Source organism: Notolepis coatsorum (genome assembly GCF_963971535.1).
Source record: "Notolepis coatsorum genome assembly, chromosome: 10".
NCBI classification, from domain to species: domain Eukaryota; kingdom Metazoa; phylum Chordata; class Actinopteri; order Aulopiformes; family Paralepididae; genus Notolepis; species Notolepis coatsorum.
Genome location: NC_140174.1, coordinates 82,418,214 through 82,425,720, shown reverse-complemented (window position 1 = coordinate 82,425,720; position 7,507 = coordinate 82,418,214). Strand labels below are relative to the sequence as shown.

Genomic DNA, 7,507 nt, shown 5'->3' with positions numbered 1-7,507 from the left:
TGAAGGCGGCAGGCAGGATCGTCGGGACTCCTCTACCAAACATCACCTCCGTCTTCACCTCCTGCTGCCTCCACCGCTCCAAGTGTATCATCACCCCGCATTTCATTGTATACCTGTATGCCGTGACAATTAAAACTCTTGACTTGACTTGAAATCAAGGACCAGTCTCACCCAGCACATCACCTCTTTCAGCTCCTTCCCCCAGGGAGGAGATACCGGTCCATACATGCCAAGAGTTCAAGATTTAAGAACAGCTTTTTCCCCCAAGCAGTCAGACTGTTAAACGCTCATTGACTGTCCCCTCACGTGCACCATGCACTTACCTGGACTTGATAATCACTGTTACCACTCATCATGCACTTTATTTAAAATATTCTGTTATGTACAGTGTTAAATGTGTTGTTCATGTATGTATATATTGTATTATATATAAAGTCACAGAATATTACAGACTGTATTAAGCCCAAACTGAGTAAAAGATCACGTTCTGACATTGAAGATGCAGAGGAAGCTTCATTGGAGGGAGCGCTGACAATAAGAGAGGTTGACATGAATCTAACATTACAGGCCATCAATAAGAGACTTGATAAACTGGATATGTTGGACTTGATGATGCAGGAAATTAAGAGCCTCAAAGAAAGCTTGGAGTTCAGTCAGAGACAAATTGATGAGCTGGTCAAGGATAATGCTGAGCTGAAAGGAAAGGTGGAATACATGGGAAACAAAGTAGACATAATTGAGATAGACAACAGGAAGTTGAAGGAATCTCTTCTGGATGTACAGTGTAGGTCTATGCAAGACAATCTGGTTTTTACAGGGATAGCAGAGAAGGAGAGCAAAGACTGTGAAACAGTCATAAGGGAGTTTATGTCAGACCAGCTAAGACTGCCTAGGGACACTGTTCAGAACATCACATTCTCTAGAGTACACAGAATGGGAAAACCCTCAGGGACAGACCACGGGCAATAGTGGCTAGTTTTGAGCATCACCAGCAGAAGGAGCTTGTCAAGGGTAGGGGCAGGGAGTTAAAGAACACCACCTTTGGCATGAACAACCAATTTCCTCCCGAGATCAATGGAAGACGTAAGCTATTATATCCTATCATGAAAGAACATCGAAGCCTAAACAAACGTGTCGGTGGATAGACTATTATATCAACAACCAACTGTTTAGGGACTCCAGTATCACTCCCTGGTTATTCTGAAACCCATTGAGACTATTGCTTTATGGTCGGTAGGCCTACTGATACTTCCTGTATTAAGCTAGGCTTGCATAAAGGTTTGGTTATAGCTCATATCAATGTGTGTAGCCTGAGAAATAAGATACAATAACTTCCTTACAATAACCATATAATATATAAATAGCCAACTAATAGGAAATAGGAGTAATTCCAGATATTGATACATACATTGATGAATACAAAAACGGGGCGTATGGCAAAACTTTTATTTTATAAACGGAAAGGTCAAAATAAACACAACACATGATGTATTCTTAATCTTACTAATAGGCTACATAAAAGCCTAAGAACAGTTTAATAAACCAATCATATGGCGAATCGACATGGGTTTAATGCGTACACCCCCCTCCCCCCCAGTATCCACCCCCCTCCCCCCTGTAGAGGACGAGACTTGCGGTGACCGGAAGCCCGCTCTTCGTCAGCGCGTCGTAGCCGCCCCCCTCCACCACCAGGAGTCTGAGGGGCGACACGCTCCTCTTCATCATCGCCACCACCATAGGCAGCGGATGGGCTTATGGTCTATGTAGGCTGTATTGGGAACGCCCCCTCGCGTGTAGCGCGAGAAAAATTTGACCTTTTATTTTTGGTTTCACGCACTGTCCAGGTTCTGATTTCATATACACACACTACTAGGCTATACTACAGCGAGCCCCACTCATTTATATATAGTGCAAATTAAGTGTTCAAATGAAGGCATCCAATAATATATGAACCATTGTCTTACCTTAATGCAGATAAATGCGACGTTTCGTCTTGGTGAGAATTGAATCACAAGTTGCAATGAAGTGAAAGTTTTTCGTAATTTAGATCTCATCATGCTTTGAAAACAATGTACATACAGTAGCTCTAAAAAGTTTCCACGATTTGATGAACTCGGACTCTCATCATGTCCTCTTAGAGCAAGCCCTTGTTTGCCAAGATAAAACATACAGCCTCAGGTGATCGCTAGTTATGCCTCCTCGCTTCTCTACAAAGCGATCGGCGGGCTGAAATTCAGAACACAGATGTTTGCTTTACTCTGCCTGCGGGATCAGATTCAGGATGATCATGTGAATGATGTGATTGGCCACATTATTTAACCTGAGCCTATGCGTGATTGGTTACTGCCTGTATACCTGGAATGTTAAACGCTGCCACAGATTGACACCTTCGTCGTTGACATCTCGGCCAGCGAGCCGACTGCAGCACAATACACACACTAGCCAGCAGCCTGCGCATATATATTATATACATTTCAACAGTGGCGGCCGCTGGCGCTGGTGCCTTGTGGTTCGCAGTTCACGTTAATAGGTCGAGTTGAAAATGTAATGCTCTGAGATGCTCTGGAGCAATCTCTCTCGGTCTCTCGGATCAATCAAATCAAATAATTAACACATGTATGTTGTCATTTTAAACAACTCACCATTCATTCATTATGCATCAGCAGCAGCTAAATTATGTTTATAATGTTTGTATAATGTTTATACAAACGGGTGCGTGCGATGTGATTGGTACAGACAGTACTGGATGCGGTCTGGAATGTCAACTGTGTCACCACACCTACCCATTGACACCTCCGACACCCCCCCCCCCCCCACACACACACACAGACAGGCTGCCTAATTCTGCAGTATGCCCAATATTATTTATATATAAATGCTAAATATTTACATCAGACATGTACAGACAATGTACAAACAAACAATAATTCTACATATTAGGTACAGGCAAGCATATGGTGTTAGAGTTCTGCAGGGATGTTGTTGACAAGTTCTTTTTTAACCATGTTTTGAAGTGGGGGTGGGTGGGGGCTCCTGCCAGTCTTCAGTGTATTCAGGCCGTCTGGAATGTTAAGTGTCACCACACCTATCCATTGACGGACCCCAGCCCCCCCACACACACACAGGTACACAGGGGAAAAAAATAAAGGCTAAAACCCCCCCTTTTTTTTTTTTTAAATAAATAAAAATAATGTGTCGACTGGTCTGGGAAGGCACAGCCTGCCCCAGCCTTATACACCCGCCGCCCATGGCCACCACCTCCTCGAAGAACTCCCTCTCCACGTTGCGTCCGTTCACCTCCACCACGTCTGGCCCGAGCCCGCTGGCACCACCTGGTGGACGGAACACAGAGCTGCACTCAGAGCTGATTGATTGATTGATTGATTGATTGATTGATTGATTGATTGATTGATTGATTGATTGATTGAAAATGTTATTAACAGGTTGCAGAATGGGTACAATACAGTACGGCTCAATACACACAATTGTTAAGGGGATGCAGACCAGAGAAAGACTTTCGCCTTGTTTAAAGGGTCCCCCATTTTCAATTCATAGTGACATTTATGACATACACGACATACAGATATACAGGAGATATATATCATGACATACATGACATACAGGTATATAGTACTGTTACATTTGACACACAAGATATGCAAATATACAGTACTTTAAACAGAGATCCTAACAGAAAATATATACACCGCTCATTGACATTTAGTCATTTAGCTGAACGTTTTTATCCAAGTCAGCAGGAAGGAAGGGTACAACTCTTACAGCTGAGTAACAATGTTCATCAAACAGTGCTGAAACTTGGGTGCTGCAGTGTTGAGTGCATAGTAGTAAACGTAGTAGAAAAGACACACACATCCCAAGTATAGTCACGGGTGCTCGACTCAAATAGATATGTAAAGTTGTGGAAAAAAAAGTCAGCACACCGTCTGCCGTGTTCCCAAGTTTAATATACTATAACACAACGTTTCGGCCTGTGGCCTTTGTCAAGTCAAATAATTGATGGCAATGAAAACCTGACTTGTGTACTGTAAAACCCAATACAAATATTGTTTAAAATAAAAAAACAAGAGCAAGACGCTTAACCCCTAACTGCTCCCGATGAGCAGGTTGGCACCTTGCGTGGTCGCCTCTGCCGTCGGTGTGTGAATGTGGAGGAACAAAAATTGTAAAGCGCTTTGGATAAAAGCTGCTATATAAATGCACCATTTACGATTTAATGTATATATTCATTATGACGTTAGATCATTCTTGGTATAAAAGTAGTGATGCACGATATATCGGCCGATATATCGTCGACACACTTCTTACATGTTTTGGCCTTAAATATTTTTAAAATATCAGTCATTTCTGAAAATAAGTTACAAAAGTAAAAAAATTATGCGTTTTGGAAAATAGCTCTTTATTTGATTATAATAAAAAAGTGTTTTCTATACAGAGATATCGACATCGGTAAATATCGGTATCGGCCAGAACAGCAATATTAATATCGGTTATCGGTATCGGCCACAATTTTCACATCGGTGCATCACTATATAAAAGGCATCCATTATAGATCCAGTATAACAGTATGGAGTAGGGATGCACCGATCCGATATTGATATCGGATATCGGCCCCGAAAATAGCTAGATTGGGTATCGGAGACACTTTAAATATATATATTTTTATTGTTTTTTATATGTTTATATTTAATTTAATAATAAATAACAATTCAGTACATTTATATCTATGTCAAGCCTGATGTTGCCTGGCACAAAAGAATGATCCCAGTCTCTTCCACACAGTGAGGCATACAGTTTATTAATTGAACAATGGGTATCGGATCGGTACTCGGTATCGGCCGATACCCAAAGCCCAGGTATATCGGTATCAGTATCGGGACTGAAAGAGTCTGATCGGTGCATCCCTATAGTATGGAGTACCTGGCTAATGAATGTCCCGGGCTCATCCTGAACACAGCCCAGGTGGAACCCGAACCCGGTCTCCTCTCGGTCCAGGACACAGAGTCGGGGACAGGGGAGGGAGACGTCCTCTCTGCCTCCGTGTCCGTTCTGGTCGTCCAGGCGGCGGGACACGGTCTTTACCCCGTCGTCCTTCTTTGGCAGGTAGACCTCATGGAACAACAGTGGAGATATGCCCAGCTATACAAGAGGAAGACAGGCGATCAGAGATGAGTTAGACATGTCCTGTTACTTAAACTACTACAGTAGGTAGAGATGTAATGTTATATAATATATTAGACATGTAATGTTATAATACTACAGTATGTTAGAGATGTAATGTTATACAATATATTAGAGATGTAATGTTATAAACGGGGCTACCGTGGACAGGGTGAGCAGCTTCAAGTACCTGGGGGTCCACATCTCAGAGGACCTGACATGGACAACACACATAGACGATAGCGGCATGGTGGTGTAGTGGTTAACACTGTCGCCTCACAGCAAGAAGGTCCAGGGTTCGATTCCCGCTTGGGGACCAGGTTTCCATGATGCCAGTTACCCAGGTGGGGTATCTCCCGGGCCTTTCTGTGTGGAGTTTGCATGTTTGCATGTGCTCGCAAGGGTTTCCCCCCCGATAAGATAAACCCAATGGAAAAACATGCACAACAACAGATCGCTAACGCTGTGGCGTCCTTGACGAAGACGGACAGGAGCACTTGGATTGGTCCCCTGGCGCGGCTCACGTTGACGCCCGTCTGCTCCCGGCTGCCCTTTGGGGGGAAGGACGATGGGATGGGTTAATCGCAGATACGAATTGCATGCATGCATCGCATGTGTGCCGATTGATGACCTCTGAGCAGGTCCTAAATTATTATTATTAGACTCAGTCGTAAAGAAGGTGAAGCAGCGCCTCTACCACCTGAGACAGTTAAGGAAGTATGTATGTATATACACTCTTTTTCTGGACACTTTTTGTAGCACAAACAGTACTGTATTTGCAAATCTGGTATGTCATAAATGTATAGATGTAGCAGTACTGTCTATCTGTATGTTGTGTATGTCATATATGTTATGATGAATTGAAAATGGGGGACCCTGATGTAAACAAGACGAAAGTCTTTCTCTGGTCTGTGTATTGTTGAGCTGTACTGTACTGTACCCATTCTGCAATCTGTTAATAAACTTTTCAATCAATCAATCAATGGGTACAGTACAGTACAGCTCAATACACAATTGTTAAGGGGATGCAGCCCAGAGAAATACTTTCGTCTTGTTTACAGGGTCCCCCATTTTCAATTCATTCATCAGTCTTTCTCAGGTCTGCATCCTCTTAACAATTGTATGTATTGAGCTGTACTGTACTGTACCCATTCTGCAATCTGTTAATAAACTTTTCAATCAATCAATCAATCAATCAATCAATCAATCAATCTTGTACGAGGTGTTGCACCGCCACTCGGGACAATAAAACGGACCGGTCGCGAAGTCACTCCAGAAACTTGCAGAAACGATGCTTGCACTTCAACGTGATCGGGTCCCGATATGCATAACTACACAAAGGACAAGCCGCAGGGGTGTCCAAAGATGCCCCCATTTTGTCTACGTCTGTTCAGTGTTTATTATTATTATTTTTTGGTTCCTTTCCGCTGCTCCAAATCACGTGACCCAAATCAGCCAATGCCCGCAGTGCAACACTCCAATTCAGCCATTGGGTGGGACGGTCACGTGACCCAAATCAGCCAATGGAAGCGAGCGTCCTCAGCCTGCGGTATCCTCAGCCTGCTGGAGACGTGGTTCTGCAGGTGGAAGCATCTCCTGGGGACTGTAGTGTATTGAGCTATGCGGGTACCCGTACTGGGAGAGTAACCCGGATGTGGGACGAGAGACGGCATTCTGTATATGCATGAAGCTGGAGAAGAGACATTAAATGAGGGAGTCGATGTTAGACTAAATCTGGTCGTCCTGTCAAGTTATTTCATAACACAAGACAAACATCACAGGGACCGCTCAGCAGCGCCACCCACCCAATGGCTGAATTGCCAATGGCTGAATTGGAGTATTGCACTGTGCGGGCACAGCTGTGAGATCCGCGCGAGGCCAGATATCTTGAATGAATGCGTTTATTTAAACTTTAATTAACAGATTGCAGAATGGGTACAATTGTTAAGGGTTTGATTGATTGATTGAAAAGTTTATTAACAGATTGCAGAATGGGTACAGACTCCAGTACAGCTCAATACATACAATTGTTAAGGGGATGCAGATCAGAGAAAGACTTTCGTCTTGTTTACATCAGGGTCCCCCATTTTCAATTCATCATAACATATATGACATACATGACATACAGATAGACAGTACTGCTACATTTTTTTTTTTTATCCACTTTTTCTCCCATTTTCTATATTTTTCTCCCATCCCAATTTCGTATCATCCAATTCAACCCTCCCCTGTCACGAACGCTGTTTCTTGCCTCCCACAAGCCGGCTGCAATGTGGACTAAGTCATACATAGCACAAGTCCCCTCCGGTACTTGAGGTAACAGCAGTCG

The 7,507-nt window shown here is 43.3% G+C and overlaps 1 long non-coding RNA gene across 1 annotated transcript; it reads right to left on the bottom strand.

Moving 5' to 3' along the window:
• Positions 1-3,194: 3,194 nt before the first annotated feature.
• On the bottom strand, positions 3,195-6,563 carry LOC311236234. The gene is made up of 4 exons (XR_014620202.1): positions 6,435-6,563; positions 5,369-5,729; positions 4,939-5,157; positions 3,195-3,332 (listed from the first exon to the last, which is right to left on the bottom strand). It is a non-coding gene; the product is annotated as an uncharacterized lncRNA (long non-coding RNA).
• Between the last annotated feature and the right edge of the window lie 944 nt (positions 6,564-7,507).